Raw genomic sequence first — 13679 nt, 5'->3', positions numbered from 1 at the left:
AACTTCACACACAAGCTCAGGGCCACCATGGGTAGAGCATGCACACGAGCACACACGTGCAAGCTCCTGATGAACTCTTGTCGAATTCACTTTGAATTCAGACAGTGATTTCACTTTCAGGCACCTCTGTCCGAAAATGGAATCACCCAAAAACAAACCTCAAAAGTCATTGATTTTTTTTCAATCAAAAATTGTAAGGCCCTCCTGAAATGTTGTTGGTTTACTGTTAATTCAGACAATCACTCAGTGGTTTAACACTCCAGTGGTGAGTATACTGGTCCATTGTTGGCAAAGAGGCTCAATCTGGGGACCAACAGTAGTTGAAAGAGATGTGTCCAAGTGGAAAGCACTGGTTTTTCTTTGACACTAATATCAGGGGAGAGCGCGGACGCAGTCCCCCACTACCACAAATTATGCAGTCGAGATTCCCACATTTGAGGAATTCGCAGTGGTCAACACAGCCGGAGTGCAATGGCTGAGCCTCGCCCTGGGTGAACCACCTTTGTGATGATGGTATCTCCCCTGCCAGGTAAGTATAAGTTGGTAGTGACAGAGACAGGAGTGGTATTCCCAAACAGAGCACTTGGGGTGACGGTTCCCAGATGGCACCGTCCTCACAGATCAGTGAATTTAAAATCAGTGATCAGTGTGAAATGCAAAATAAAGGCACAATTGATGAGTAAACATATCAGTTGCTTGCCAAAAGTCTCAGCCAGTTGAGACTTGTACACAGAGGCAAACCAACTACCTAGACTACACCAATGAATTGGGTCACCAGTTATTTTTTTCACGTGATAAAGGTTGCACCGTTCCCGGAAGTGCTGCAATACCGGGTCAATGCTTGGAGTGAGCAGAGCAAGCCCCTTTTTCATCTCCCAGAGCTAAAAATCGGCTTAATATGTAGTCCTCATATAGAGGACATATCAGATATTAAACTGATAAGAACAGATACTACACTTGATCTTAGCCAAAAGGCCGAGAAGCGATGACACATGAATGTTTGCCTCCAGACCCAACGGACTAGCGCATCTCTCAAATGTCGGGGTGCGGCTCATACAAATGGGCGTGGCAGTCGCCTGTTACTTAACATCCCACTCCCCACGCAGCCTGTATTCTTAAAAATCTTTGATTTCCTTCCAATCAAAAGTGTAAGCTCTTGATGAACTCTTGTTGATTCCTTCCAATCAAAAGTGTAAGCTCTTGATGAACTCTTGTTGATTCCTTCCAATCAAAAGTGTAAGCTCTTGATGAACTCTTGTTGATTCCTTCCAATCAAAAGTGTAAGCTCTTGATGAACTCTTGTTGAATTCACTTATAATTCAGAGAGTGATTTCACTTTTAGGCACCTCTGTCTAAAAATGGAACTAACCCCAAACAGCCCTCAAAAATCATTCGTTTTTTTTGCAATCAAAAGTGTAAGCTCCTGCCTAAATCTTGATTTCACTCTAAATTCAGACAGTAATTTGAGACTTGATCCAAAGCTCAACCAGAGACTCCAGGAATAAGTTTACTCAAATGACAGGCTCTTCCATCCTACTAATTTATTTTTCTTACAAGTACATGAGGCTTAGCCAAATAGCAGAGCCTGGCAAAAAATAAGGTCAACTCATTGTTGTTCATCTCCACGGAAGTCTTTAGTAAAAGGCGAAAGACTTATGCGTATTGAAGAGAAACCAAAGTCAGTAGCACAATCAGGTGAAAGGCAGCCCTATATCCCTGTGGAACAAGTAATCCCTCTTGCGGTAGGGAGTGGTTGAGCTGCGGGTGTCCAAAGCCTAACCCATTTCCCAGCCCCCTTTCCTCAAAAAATCTATGATTTCTTTTCAATCAAAAATTGTAAGGCCCTCCTGAAATGTTGTTGGTTTACTGTGAATTCAGACAATCATTCAGTGATTTAACACTCCAGTGGTGAGTAAACAGGTCCATTGTTGGCAAAGAAGCTCAATCTTGGGGACCAACAGTAGTTCAAAGAGATGTGTGCAAGTTAAAAGCACTGGTTTTTCTTTGACACTAATATCAGTGGAGAGTGCGGACGCAGTCCCCAACTACCACAAAAACACTCTGAAAACTTCACACACAGGCTCAGGGCCACCACGGGAAGAGCATGCACGCAAGTACACACATGCACGCACACACACACACACTCGGACTGAATGGGAGTCAATGGGAGCTTCCCCAGGGGAACCTCCTATTGGGCCCAAAATCTACAGTGGCCCCCCTGAGGGCCCCGGGAGGAGCTGGTCCAAATTTCAGCAGCTCAGCACCAACCAAGACAGAGTTGCAGGCCAAATCCAAACTCATTTCTCGGTTTGTAGTGGTCGGTTTCACAAATTCTTGGAGACCTGTCTTGGACTGACAGCCGCACTCTGCAAACTTCACACACAAGCTCAGGGCCACCATGGGTAGAGCATGCACACGAGCACACACGTGCAAGCTCCTGATGAACTCTTGTTGAATTCACTTTGAATTCAGACAGTGATTTCACTTTCAGGCACCTCTGTCCGAAAATGGAATCACCCAAAAACAAACCTCAAAATTCATTGATTTTTTTTCAATCAAAAATTGTAAGGCCCTCCTGAAATGTTGTTGGTTTACTGTTAATTCAGACAATGACTCAGTGGTTTAACACTCCAGTGGTGAGTATACTGGTCCATTGTTGGCAAAGAGGCTCAATCTTGGGGACCAACAGTAGTTGAAAGAGATGTGTCCAAGTGGAAAGCACTGGTTTTTCTTTGACACTAATATCAGGGGAGAGCGCGGACGCAGTCCCCCACTACCACAAATTATGCAGTCGAGATTCCCACATTTGAGGAATTCGCAGTGGTCAACACAGCCGGAGTGCAATGGCTGAGCCTCGCCCTGGGTGAACCACCTTTGTGATCATGGTATCTCCCCTGCCAGGTAAGTATAAGTTGGTAGTGACAGAGACAGGAGTGGTATTCCCAAACAGAGCACTTGGGGTGACGGTTCCCAGATGGCACCGTCCTCACAGATCAGTGAATTTAAAATCAGTGATCAGTGTGAAATGCAAAATAAAGGCACAATTGATGAGTAAACATATCAGTTGCTTGCCAAAAGTCTCAGCCAGTTGAGACTTGTACACAGAGGCAAACCAACTACCTAGACTACACCAATGAATTGGGTCACCAGTTATTTTTTTCACAAGATAAAGGTTGCACCGTTCCCGGAAGTGCTGCAATACCGGGTCAATGCTTGGAGTGAGCAGAGCAAGCCCCTTTTTCATCTCCCAGAGCTAAAAATCGGCTTAATATGTAGTCCTCATATAGAGGACATATCAGATATTAAACTGATAAGAACAGATACTACACTTGATCTTAGCCAAAAGGCCGAGAAGCGATGACACATGAATGTTTGCCTCCAGACCCAACGGACTAGCGCATCTCTCAAATGTCGGGGTGCGGCTCATACAAATGGGCGTGGCAGTCGCCTGTTACTTAACATCCCACTCCCCACGCAGCCTGTATTCTTAAAAATCTTTGATTTCCTTCCAATCAAAAGTGTAAGCTCTTGATGAACTCTTGTTGATTCCTTCCAATCAAAAGTGTAAGCTCTTGATGAACTCTTGTTGATTCCTTCCAATCAAAAGTGTAAGCTCTTGATGAACTCTTGTTGATTCCTTCCAATCAAAAGTGTAAGCTCTTGATGAACTCTTGTTGAATTCACTTATAATTCAGAGAGTGATTTCACTTTTAGGCACCTCTGTCTAAAAATGGAACTAACCCCAAACAGCCCTCAAAAATCATTCGTTTTTTTTGCAATCAAAAGTGTAAGCTCCTGCCTAAATCTTGATTTCACTCTAAATTCAGACAGTAATTTGAGACTTGATCCAAAGCTCAACCAGAGACTCCAGGAATAAGTTTACTCAAATGACAGGCTCTTCCATCCTACTAATTTATTTTTCTTACAAGTACATGAGGCTTAGCCAAATAGCAGAGCCTGGCAAAAAATAAGGTCAACTCATTGTTGTTCATCTCCACGGAAGTCTTTAGTAAAAGGCGAAAGACTTATGCGTATTGAAGAGAAACCAAAGTCAGTAGCACAATCAGGTGAAAGGCAGCCCTATATCCCTGTGGAACAAGTAATCCCTCTTGCGGTAGGGAGTGGTTGAGCTGCGGGTGTCCAAAGCCTAACCCATTTCCCAGCCCCCTTTCCTCAAAAAATCTATGATTTCTTTTCAATCAAAAATTGTAAGGCCCTCCTGAAATGTTGTTGGTTTACTGTGAATTCAGACAATCATTCAGTGATTTAACACTCCAGTGGTGAGTAAACAGGTCCATTGTTGGCAAAGAAGCTCAATCTTGGGGACCAACAGTAGTTCAAAGAGATGTGTGCAAGTTAAAAGCACTGGTTTTTCTTTGACACTAATATCAGTGGAGAGTGCGGACGCAGTCCCCAACTACCACAAAAACACTCTGAAAACTTCACACACAGGCTCAGGGCCACCACGGGAAGAGCATGCACGCAAGTACACACATGCACGCACACACACACACACTCGGACTGAATGGGAGTCAATGGGAGCTTCCCCAGGGGAACCTCCTATTGGGCCCAAAATCTACAGTGGCCCCCCTGAGGGCCCCGGGAGGAGCTGGTCCAAATTTCAGCAGCTCAGCACCAACCAAGACAGAGTTGCAGGCCAAATCCAAACTCATTTCCCGGTTTGTAGTGGTCGGTTTCACAAATTCTTGGAGACCTGTCTTGGACTGACAGCCGCACTCTGCAAACTTCACACACAAGCTCAGGGCCACCATGGGTAGAGCATGCACACGAGCACACACGTGCAAGCTCCTGATGAACTCTTGTTGAATTCACTTTGAATTCAGACAGTGATTTCACTTTCAGGCACCTCTGTCCGAAAATGGAATCACCCAAAAACAAACCTCAAAATTCATTGATTTTTTTTCAATCAAAAATTGTAAGGCCCTCCTGAAATGTTGTTGGTTTACTGTTAATTCAGACAATCACTCAGTGGTTTAACACTCCAGTGGTGAGTATACTGGTCCATTGTTGGCAAAGAGGCTCAATCTTGGGGACCAACAGTAGTTGAAAGAGATGTGTCCAAGTGGAAAGCACTGGTTTTTCTTTGACACTAATATCAGGGGAGAGCGCGGACGCAGTCCCCCACTACCACAAATTATGCAGTCGAGATTCCCACATTTGAGGAATTCGCAGTGGTCAACACAGCCGGAGTGCAATGGCTGAGCCTCGCCCTGGGTGAACCACCTTTGTGATCATGGTATCTCCCCTGCCAGGTAAGTATAAGTTGGTAGTGACAGAGACAGGAGTGGTATTCCCAAACAGAGCACTTGGGGTGACGGTTCCCAGATGGCACCGTCCTCACAGATCAGTGAATTTAAAATCAGTGATCAGTGTGAAATGCAAAATAAAGGCACAATTGATGAGTAAACATATCAGTTGCTTGCCAAAAGTCTCAGCCAGTTGAGACTTGTACACAGAGGCAAACCAACTACCTAGACTACACCAATGAATTGGGTCACCAGTTATTTTTTTCACAAGATAAAGGTTGCACCTTTCCCGGAAGTGCTGCAATTCCGGGTCAATGCTTGGAGTGAGCAGAGCAAGCCCCTTTTTCATCTCCCAGAGCTAAAAATCGGCTTAATATGTAGTCCTCATATAGAGGACATATCAGATATTAAACTGATAAGAACAGATACTACACTTGATCTTAGCCAAAAGGCCGAGAAGCGATGACACATGAATGTTTGCCTCCAGACCCAACGGACTAGCGCATCTCTCAAATGTCGGGGTGCGGCTCATACAAATGGGCGTGGCAGTCGCCTGTTACTTAACATCCCACTCCCCACGCAGCCTGTATTCTTAAAAATCTTTGATTTCCTTCCAATCAAAAGTGTAAGCTCTTGATGAACTCTTGTTGATTCCTTCCAATCAAAAGTGTAAGCTCTTGATGAACTCTTGTTGATTCCTTCCAATCAAAAGTGTAAGCTTTTGATGAACTCTTGTTGAATTCACTTATAATTCAGAGAGTGATTTCACTTTTAGGCACCTCTGTCTAAAAATGGAACTAACCCCAAACAGCCCTCAAAAATCATTCGTTTTTTTTGCAATCAAAAGTGTAAGCTCCTGCCTAAATCTTGATTTCACTCTAAATTCAGACAGTAATTCAGACTTGATCCAAAGCTCAACCAGAGACTCCAGGAATAAGTTTACTCGAATGACAGGCTCTTCAATCCCACTAATTTCTTTTTCTTACAAGTACATGAGGCTTAGCCAAATAGCAGAGCCTGGCAAAAAATAAGGTCAACTCATTGTTGTTCCTCTCCACGGAAGTCTTTAGTAAAAGGCGAAAGACTAATGCGTATTGAAGAGAAACCAAAGTCAGTAGCACAATCAGGTGAAAGGCAGCCCTATATCCCTGTGGAACAAGTAATCCCTCTTGCGGTAGGGAGTGGTTGAGCTGCGGGTGTCCAAAGCCTAACCCATTTCCCAGCCCCCTTTCCTCAAAAAATCTATGATTTCTTTTCAATCAAAAATTGTAAGGCCCTCCTGAAATGTTGTTGGTTTACTGTGAATTCAGACAATCATTCAGTGATTTAACACTCCAGTGGTGAGTAAACAGGTCCATTGTTGGCAAAGAAGCTCAATCTTGGGGACCAACAGTAGTTCAAAGAGATGTGTGCAAGTGAAAAGCACTGGTTTTTCTTTGACACTAATATCAGTGGAGAGTGCGGACGCAGTCCCCAACTACCACAAAAACACTGCCCTGCACTCTGAAAACTTCACACACAGGCTCAGGGCCACCACGGGAAGAGCATGCACGCAAGTACACACGTGCACGCACACACACACACACTCGGACTGAATGGGAGTCAATGGGAGCTTCCCCAGGGGAACCTCCTATTGGGCCCAAAATCTAAAGTGGCCCCCCTGAGGGCCCCGGGAGGAGATGGTCCAAATTTCAGCAGCCCAGCACCAACCAAGAAAGAGTTGTAGGCAAAATCCAAACTCATTTCCCGGTTTGTAGTGGTCGGTTTCACAAATTCTTGGACTGACAGCCGCACTCTGCAAACTTCACACACAAGCTCAGGGCCACCATGGGTAGAGCATGCACACGAGCACACACGTGCAAGCTCCTGATGAACTCTTGTTGAATTCACTTTGAATTCAGACAGTGATTTCACTTTCAGGCACCTCTGTCCGAAAATGGAATCACCCAAAAACAAACCTCAAAATTCATTGATTTTTTTTCAATCAAAAATTGTAAGGCCCTCCTGAAATGTTGTTGGTTTACTGTTAATTCAGACAATGACTCAGTGGTTTAACACTCCAGTGGTGAGTATACTGGTCCATTGTTGGCAAAGAGGCTCAATCTTGGGGACCAACAGTAGTTGAAAGAGATGTGTCCAAGTGGAAAGCACTGGTTTTTCTTTGACACTAATATCAGGGGAGAGCGCGGACGCAGTCCCCCACTACCACAAATTATGCAGTCGAGATTCCCACATTTGAGGAATTCGCAGTGGTCAACACAGCCGGAGTGCAATGGCTGAGCCTCGCCCTGGGTGAACCACCTTTGTGATCATGGTATCTCCCCTGCCAGGTAAGTATAAGTTGGTAGTGACAGAGACAGGAGTGGTATTCCCAAACAGAGCACTTGGGGTGACGGTTCCCAGATGGCACCGTCCTCACAGATCAGTGAATTTAAAATCAGTGATCAGTGTGAAATGCAAAATAAAGGCACAATTGATGAGTAAACATATCAGTTGCTTGCCAAAAGTCTCAGCCAGTTGAGACTTGTACACAGAGGCAAACCAACTACCTAGACTACACCAATGAATTGGGTCACCAGTTATTTTTTTCACGTGATAAAGGTTGCACCGTTCCCGGAAGTGCTGCAATACCGGGTCAATGCTTGGAGTGAGCAGAGCAAGCCCCTTTTTCATCTCCCAGAGCTAAAAATCGGCTTAATATGTAGTCCTCATATAGAGGACATATCAGATATTAAACTGATAAGAACAGATACTACACTTGATCTTAGCCAAAAGGCCGAGAAGCGATGACACATGAATGTTTGCCTCCAGACCCAACGGACTAGCGCATCTCTCAAATGTCGGGGTGCGGCTCATACAAATGGGCGTGGCAGTCGCCTGTTACTTAACATCCCACTCCCCACGCAGCCTGTATTCTTAAAAATCTTTGATTTCCTTCCAATCAAAAGTGTAAGCTCTTGATGAACTCTTGTTGATTCCTTCCAATCAAAAGTGTAAGCTCTTGATGAACTCTTGTTGATTCCTTCCAATCAAAAGTGTAAGCTCTTGATGAACTCTTGTTGATTCCTTCCAATCAAAAGTGTAAGCTCTTGATGAACTCTTGTTGAATTCACTTATAATTCAGAGAGTGATTTCACTTTTAGGCACCTCTGTCTAAAAATGGAACTAACCCCAAACAGCCCTCAAAAATCATTCGTTTTTTTTGCAATCAAAAGTGTAAGCTCCTGCCTAAATCTTGATTTCACTCTAAATTCAGACAGTAATTTGAGACTTGATCCAAAGCTCAACCAGAGACTCCAGGAATAAGTTTACTCAAATGACAGGCTCTTCCATCCTACTAATTTATTTTTCTTACAAGTACATGAGGCTTAGCCAAATAGCAGAGCCTGGCAAAAAATAAGGTCAACTCATTGTTGTTCATCTCCACGGAAGTCTTTAGTAAAAGGCGAAAGACTTATGCGTATTGAAGAGAAACCAAAGTCAGTAGCACAATCAGGTGAAAGGCAGCCCTATATCCCTGTGGAACAAGTAATCCCTCTTGCGGTAGGGAGTGGTTGAGCTGCGGGTGTCCAAAGCCTAACCCATTTCCCAGCCCCCTTTCCTCAAAAAATCTATGATTTCTTTTCAATCAAAAATTGTAAGGCCCTCCTGAAATGTTGTTGGTTTACTGTGAATTCAGACAATCATTCAGTGATTTAACACTCCAGTGGTGAGTAAACAGGTCCATTGTTGGCAAAGAAGCTCAATCTTGGGGACCAACAGTAGTTCAAAGAGATGTGTGCAAGTTAAAAGCACTGGTTTTTCTTTGACACTAATATCAGTGGAGAGTGCGGACGCAGTCCCCAACTACCACAAAAACACTCTGAAAACTTCACACACAGGCTCAGGGCCACCACGGGAAGAGCATGCACGCAAGTACACACATGCACGCACACACACACACACTCGGACTGAATGGGAGTCAATGGGAGCTTCCCCAGGGGAACCTCCTATTGGGCCCAAAATCTACAGTGGCCCCCCTGAGGGCCCCGGGAGTAGCTGGTCCAAATTTCAGCAGCTCAGCACCAACCAAGACAGAGTTGCAGGCCAAATCCAAACTCATTTCCCGGTTTGTAGTGGTCGGTTTCACAAATTCTTGGAGACCTGTCTTGGACTGACAGCCGCACTCTGCAAACTTCACACACAAGCTCAGGGCCACCATGGGTAGAGCATGCACACGAGCACACACGTGCAAGCTCCTGATGAACTCTTGTTGAATTCACTTTGAATTCAGACAGTGATTTCACTTTCAGGCACCTCTGTCCGAAAATGGAATCACCCAAAAACAAACCTCAAAATTCATTGATTTTTTTTCAATCAAAAATTGTAAGGCCCTCCTGAAATGTTGTTGGTTTACTGTTAATTCAGACAATCACTCAGTGGTTTAACACTCCAGTGGTGAGTATACTGGTCCATTGTTGGCAAAGAGGCTCAATCTTGGGGACCAACAGTAGTTGAAAGAGATGTGTCCAAGTGGAAAGCACTGGTTTTTCTTTGACACTAATATCAGGGGAGAGCGCGGACGCAGTCCCCCACTACCACAAATTATGCAGTCGAGATTCCCACATTTGAGGAATTCGCAGTGGTCAACACAGCCGGAGTGCAATGGCTGAGCCTCGCCCTGGGTGAACCACCTTTGTGATCATGGTATCTCCCCTGCCAGGTAAGTATAAGTTGGTAGTGACAGAGACAGGAGTGGTATTCCCAAACAGAGCACTTGGGGTGACGGTTCCCAGATGGCACCGTCCTCACAGATCAGTGAATTTAAAATCAGTGATCAGTGTGAAATGCAAAATAAAGGCACAATTGATGAGTAAACATATCAGTTGCTTGCCAAAAGTCTCAGCCAGTTGAGACTTGTACACAGAGGCAAACCAACTACCTAGACTACACCAATGAATTGGGTCACCAGTTATTTTTTTCACAAGATAAAGGTTGCACCGTTCCCGGAAGTGCTGCAATACCGGGTCAATGCTTGGAGTGAGCAGAGCAAGCCCCTTTTTCATCTCCCAGAGCTAAAAATCGGCTTAATATGTAGTCCTCATATAGAGGACATATCAGATATTAAACTGATAAGAACAGATACTACACGTGATCTTAGCCAAAAGGCCGAGAAGCGATGACACATGAATGTTTGCCTCCAGACCCAACGGACTAGCGCATCTCTCAAATGTCGGGGTGCGGCTCATACAAATGGGCGTGGCAGTCGCCTGTTACTTAACATCCCACTCCCCACGCAGCCTGTATTCTTAAAAATCTTTGATTTCCTTCCAATCAAAAGTGTAAGCTCTTGATGAACTCTTGTTGATTCCTTCCAATCAAAAGTGTAAGCTCTTGATGAACTCTTGTTGATTCCTTCCAATCAAAAGTGTAAGCTCTTGATGAACTCTTGTTGAATTCACTTATAATTCAGAGAGTGATTTCACTTTTAGGCACCTCTGTCTAAAAATGGAACTAACCCCAAACAGCCCTCAAAAATCATTCGGTTTTTTTGCAATCAAAAGTGTAAGCTCCTGCCTAAATCTTGATTTCACTCTAAATTCAGACAGTAATTTGAGACTTGATCCAAAGCTCAACCAGAGACTCCAGGAATAAGTTTACTCAAATGACAGGCTCTTCCATCCTACTAATTTCTTTTTCTTACAAGTACATGAGGCTTAGCCAAATAGCAGAGCCTGGCAAAAAATAAGGTCAACTCATTGTTGTTCCTCTCCACGGAAGTCTTTAGTAAAAGGCGAAAGACTTATGCGTATTGAAGAGAAACCAAAGTCAGTAGCACAATCAGGTGAAAGGCAGCCCTATATCCCTGTGGAACAAGTAATCCCTCTTGCGGTAGGGAGTGGTTGAGCTGCGGGTGTCCAAAGCCTAACCCATTTCCCAGCCCCCTTTCCTCAAAAGTCATTGATTTTTTTTCAATCAAAAATTGTAAGGCCCTCCTTAAATGTTGTTGGTTTACTGTTAATTCAGACAATCACTCAGTGGTTTAACACTCCAGTGGTGAGTATACTGGTCCATTGTTGGCAAAGAGGCTCAATCTTGGGGACCAACAGTAGTTGAAAGAGATGTGTCCAAGTGGAAAGCACTGGTTTTTCTTTGACACTAATATCAGGGGAGAGCGCGGACGCAGTCCCCCACTACCACAAATTATGCAGTCGAGATTCCCACATTTGAGGAATTCGCAGTGGTCAACACAGCCGGAGTGCAATGGCTGAGCCTCGCCCTGGGTGAACCACCTTTGTGATCATGGTATCTCCCCTGCCAGGTAAGTATAAGTTGGTAGTGACAGAGACAGGAGTGGTATTCCCAAACAGAGCACTTGGGGTGACGGTTCCCAGATGGCACCGTCCTCACAGATCAGTGAATTTAAAATCAGTGATCAGTGTGAAATGCAAAATAAAGGCACAATTGATGAGTAAACATATCAGTTGCTTGCCAAAAGTCTCAGCCAGTTGAGACTTGTACACAGAGGCAAACCAACTACCTAGACTACACCAATGAATTGGGTCACCAGTTATTTTTTTCACAAGATAAAGGTTGCACCGTTCCCGGAAGTGCTGCAATACCGGGTCAATGCTTGGAGTGAGCAGAGCAAGGCCCTTTTTCATCTCCCAGAGCTAAAAATCGGCTTAATATGTAGTCCTCATATAGAGGACATATCAGATATTAAACTGATAAGAACAGATACTACACTTGATCTTAGCCAAAAGGCCGAGAAGCGATGACACATGAATGTTTGCCTCCAGACCCAACGGACTAGCGCATCTCTCAAATGTCGGGGTGCGGCTCATACAAATGGGCGTGGCAGTCGCCTGTTACTTAACATCCCACTCCCCACGCAGCCTGTATTCTTAAAAATCTTTGATTTCCTTCCAATCAAAAGTGTAAGCTCTTGATGAACTCTTGTTGATTCCTTCCAATCAAAAGTGTAAGCTCTTGATGAACTCTTGTTGATTCCTTCCAATCAAAAGTGTAAGCTCTTGATGAACTCTTGTTGAATTCACTTATAATTCAGAGAGTGATTTCACTTTTAGGCACCTCTGTCTAAAAATGGAACTAACCCCAAACAGCCCTCAAAAATCATTCGTTTTTTTTGCAATCAAAGGTGTAAGCTCCTGCCTAAATCTTGATTTCACTCTAAATTCAGACAGTAATTTGAGACTTGATCCAAAGCTCAACCAGAGACTCCAGGAATAAGTTTACTCAAATGACAGGCTCTTCCATCCTACTAATTTATTTTTCTTACAAGTACATGAGGCTTAGCCAAATAGCAGAGCCTGGCAAAAAATAAGGTCAACTCATTGTTGTTCCTCTCCACGGAAGTCTTTAGTAAAAGGCGAAAGACTTATGCGTATTGAAGAGAAACCAAAGTCAGTAGCACAATCAGGTGAAAGGCAGCCCTATATCCCTGTGGAACAAGTAATCCCTCTTGCGGTAGGGAGTGGTTGAGCTGCGGGTGTCCAAAGCCTAACCCATTTCCCAGCCCCCTTTCCTCAAAAAATCTATGATTTCTTTTCAATCAAAAATTGTAAGGCCCTCCTGAAATGTTGTTGGTTTACTGTGAATTCAGACAATCATTCAGTGATTTAACACTCCAGTGGTGAGTAAACAGGTCCATTGTTGGCAAAGAAGCTCAATCTTGGGGACCAACAGTAGTTCAAAGAGATGTGTGCAAGTTAAAAGCACTGGTTTTTCTTTGACACTAATATCAGTGGAGAGTGCGGACGCAGTCCCCAACTACCACAAAAACACTCTGAAAACTTCACACACAGGCTCAGGGCCACCACGGGAAGAGCATGCACGCAAGTACACACGTGCACGCACACACACACACACACTCGGACTGAATGGGAGTCAATGGGAGCTTCCCCAGGGGAACCTCCTATTGGGCCCAAAATCTACAGTGGCCCCCCTGAGGGCCCCGGGAGGAGCTGGTCCAGATTTCAGCAGCCCAGCACCAACCAAGACAGAGTTGCAGGCAAAATCCAAACTCATTTCCCGGTTTGTAGTGGTCGGTTTCACAAATTATTGGACTGACAGCCGCACTCTGCAAACTTCACACACAAGCTCAGGGCCACCATGGGTAGAGCATGCACACGAGCACACACGTGCAAGCTCCTGATGAACTCTTGTTGAATTCACTTTGAATTCAGACAGTGATTTCACTTTCAGGCACCTCTGTCCGAAAATGGAATCACCCAAAAACAAACCTCAAAATTCATTGATTTTTTTTCAATCAAAAATTGTAAGGCCCTCCTGAAATGTTGTTGGTTTACTGTTAATTCAGACAATCACTCAGTGGTTTAACACTCCAGTGGTGAGTATACTGGTCCATTGTTGGCAAAGAGGCTCAATCTTGGGGACCAACAGTAGTTG

At 44.3% G+C, this 13679-nt stretch overlaps 18 non-coding genes across 18 annotated transcripts; all 18 read right to left on the bottom strand.

Moving 5' to 3' along the window:
• Nucleotides 1-373: 373 nt before the first annotated feature.
• On the bottom strand, nucleotides 374-537 carry LOC134104243 (U1 spliceosomal RNA). Its single transcript, XR_009941684.1, has one exon. It is a non-coding gene; the product is annotated as a U1 spliceosomal RNA (small nuclear RNA).
• Nucleotides 538-796: 259 nt separating this feature from the next.
• LOC134104363 (U2 spliceosomal RNA) lies at nucleotides 797-987 on the bottom strand. The gene has a single exon (XR_009941794.1). It is a non-coding gene; the product is annotated as a U2 spliceosomal RNA (small nuclear RNA).
• Nucleotides 988-1566: 579 nt separating this feature from the next.
• On the bottom strand, nucleotides 1567-1682 carry LOC134104517 (U5 spliceosomal RNA). Its single transcript, XR_009941925.1, has one exon. It is a non-coding gene; the product is annotated as a U5 spliceosomal RNA (small nuclear RNA).
• A 1063-nt stretch (nucleotides 1683-2745) lies between these two features.
• LOC134104228 (U1 spliceosomal RNA) lies at nucleotides 2746-2909 on the bottom strand. The gene has a single exon (XR_009941671.1). It is a non-coding gene; the product is annotated as a U1 spliceosomal RNA (small nuclear RNA).
• A 259-nt stretch (nucleotides 2910-3168) lies between these two features.
• On the bottom strand, nucleotides 3169-3359 carry LOC134104362 (U2 spliceosomal RNA). Its single transcript, XR_009941793.1, has one exon. It is a non-coding gene; the product is annotated as a U2 spliceosomal RNA (small nuclear RNA).
• A 579-nt stretch (nucleotides 3360-3938) lies between these two features.
• LOC134104516 (U5 spliceosomal RNA) lies at nucleotides 3939-4054 on the bottom strand. The gene has a single exon (XR_009941924.1). It is a non-coding gene; the product is annotated as a U5 spliceosomal RNA (small nuclear RNA).
• A 1063-nt stretch (nucleotides 4055-5117) lies between these two features.
• Nucleotides 5118-5281, bottom strand: LOC134104227 (U1 spliceosomal RNA). The gene has a single exon (XR_009941670.1). It is a non-coding gene; the product is annotated as a U1 spliceosomal RNA (small nuclear RNA).
• A 259-nt stretch (nucleotides 5282-5540) lies between these two features.
• Nucleotides 5541-5731, bottom strand: LOC134104368 (U2 spliceosomal RNA). Its single transcript, XR_009941799.1, has one exon. It is a non-coding gene; the product is annotated as a U2 spliceosomal RNA (small nuclear RNA).
• Nucleotides 5732-6265: 534 nt separating this feature from the next.
• On the bottom strand, nucleotides 6266-6381 carry LOC134104514 (U5 spliceosomal RNA). The gene has a single exon (XR_009941922.1). It is a non-coding gene; the product is annotated as a U5 spliceosomal RNA (small nuclear RNA).
• Nucleotides 6382-7441: 1060 nt separating this feature from the next.
• Nucleotides 7442-7605, bottom strand: LOC134104226 (U1 spliceosomal RNA). Its single transcript, XR_009941669.1, has one exon. It is a non-coding gene; the product is annotated as a U1 spliceosomal RNA (small nuclear RNA).
• A 259-nt stretch (nucleotides 7606-7864) lies between these two features.
• On the bottom strand, nucleotides 7865-8055 carry LOC134104360 (U2 spliceosomal RNA). Its single transcript, XR_009941792.1, has one exon. It is a non-coding gene; the product is annotated as a U2 spliceosomal RNA (small nuclear RNA).
• Nucleotides 8056-8634: 579 nt separating this feature from the next.
• LOC134104515 (U5 spliceosomal RNA) lies at nucleotides 8635-8750 on the bottom strand. Its single transcript, XR_009941923.1, has one exon. It is a non-coding gene; the product is annotated as a U5 spliceosomal RNA (small nuclear RNA).
• Nucleotides 8751-9813: 1063 nt separating this feature from the next.
• Nucleotides 9814-9977, bottom strand: LOC134104225 (U1 spliceosomal RNA). Its single transcript, XR_009941668.1, has one exon. It is a non-coding gene; the product is annotated as a U1 spliceosomal RNA (small nuclear RNA).
• Nucleotides 9978-10236: 259 nt separating this feature from the next.
• Nucleotides 10237-10427, bottom strand: LOC134104373 (U2 spliceosomal RNA). Its single transcript, XR_009941803.1, has one exon. It is a non-coding gene; the product is annotated as a U2 spliceosomal RNA (small nuclear RNA).
• A 535-nt stretch (nucleotides 10428-10962) lies between these two features.
• On the bottom strand, nucleotides 10963-11078 carry LOC134104510 (U5 spliceosomal RNA). Its single transcript, XR_009941918.1, has one exon. It is a non-coding gene; the product is annotated as a U5 spliceosomal RNA (small nuclear RNA).
• Nucleotides 11079-11412: 334 nt separating this feature from the next.
• LOC134104224 (U1 spliceosomal RNA) lies at nucleotides 11413-11576 on the bottom strand. The gene has a single exon (XR_009941667.1). It is a non-coding gene; the product is annotated as a U1 spliceosomal RNA (small nuclear RNA).
• A 259-nt stretch (nucleotides 11577-11835) lies between these two features.
• LOC134104375 (U2 spliceosomal RNA) lies at nucleotides 11836-12026 on the bottom strand. The gene has a single exon (XR_009941805.1). It is a non-coding gene; the product is annotated as a U2 spliceosomal RNA (small nuclear RNA).
• A 535-nt stretch (nucleotides 12027-12561) lies between these two features.
• Nucleotides 12562-12677, bottom strand: LOC134104509 (U5 spliceosomal RNA). Its single transcript, XR_009941917.1, has one exon. It is a non-coding gene; the product is annotated as a U5 spliceosomal RNA (small nuclear RNA).
• Between the last annotated feature and the right edge of the window lie 1002 nt (nucleotides 12678-13679).

The sequence above is a fragment of the Pungitius pungitius genome, chromosome 14 (genome assembly GCF_949316345.1).
Source record: "Pungitius pungitius chromosome 14, fPunPun2.1, whole genome shotgun sequence".
Lineage (NCBI taxonomy): Eukaryota > Metazoa > Chordata > Actinopteri > Perciformes > Gasterosteidae > Pungitius > Pungitius pungitius.
The sequence above is the reverse complement of the archived record's forward strand: the minus strand, read 5'-3'. Positions and strand labels throughout refer to the sequence as shown.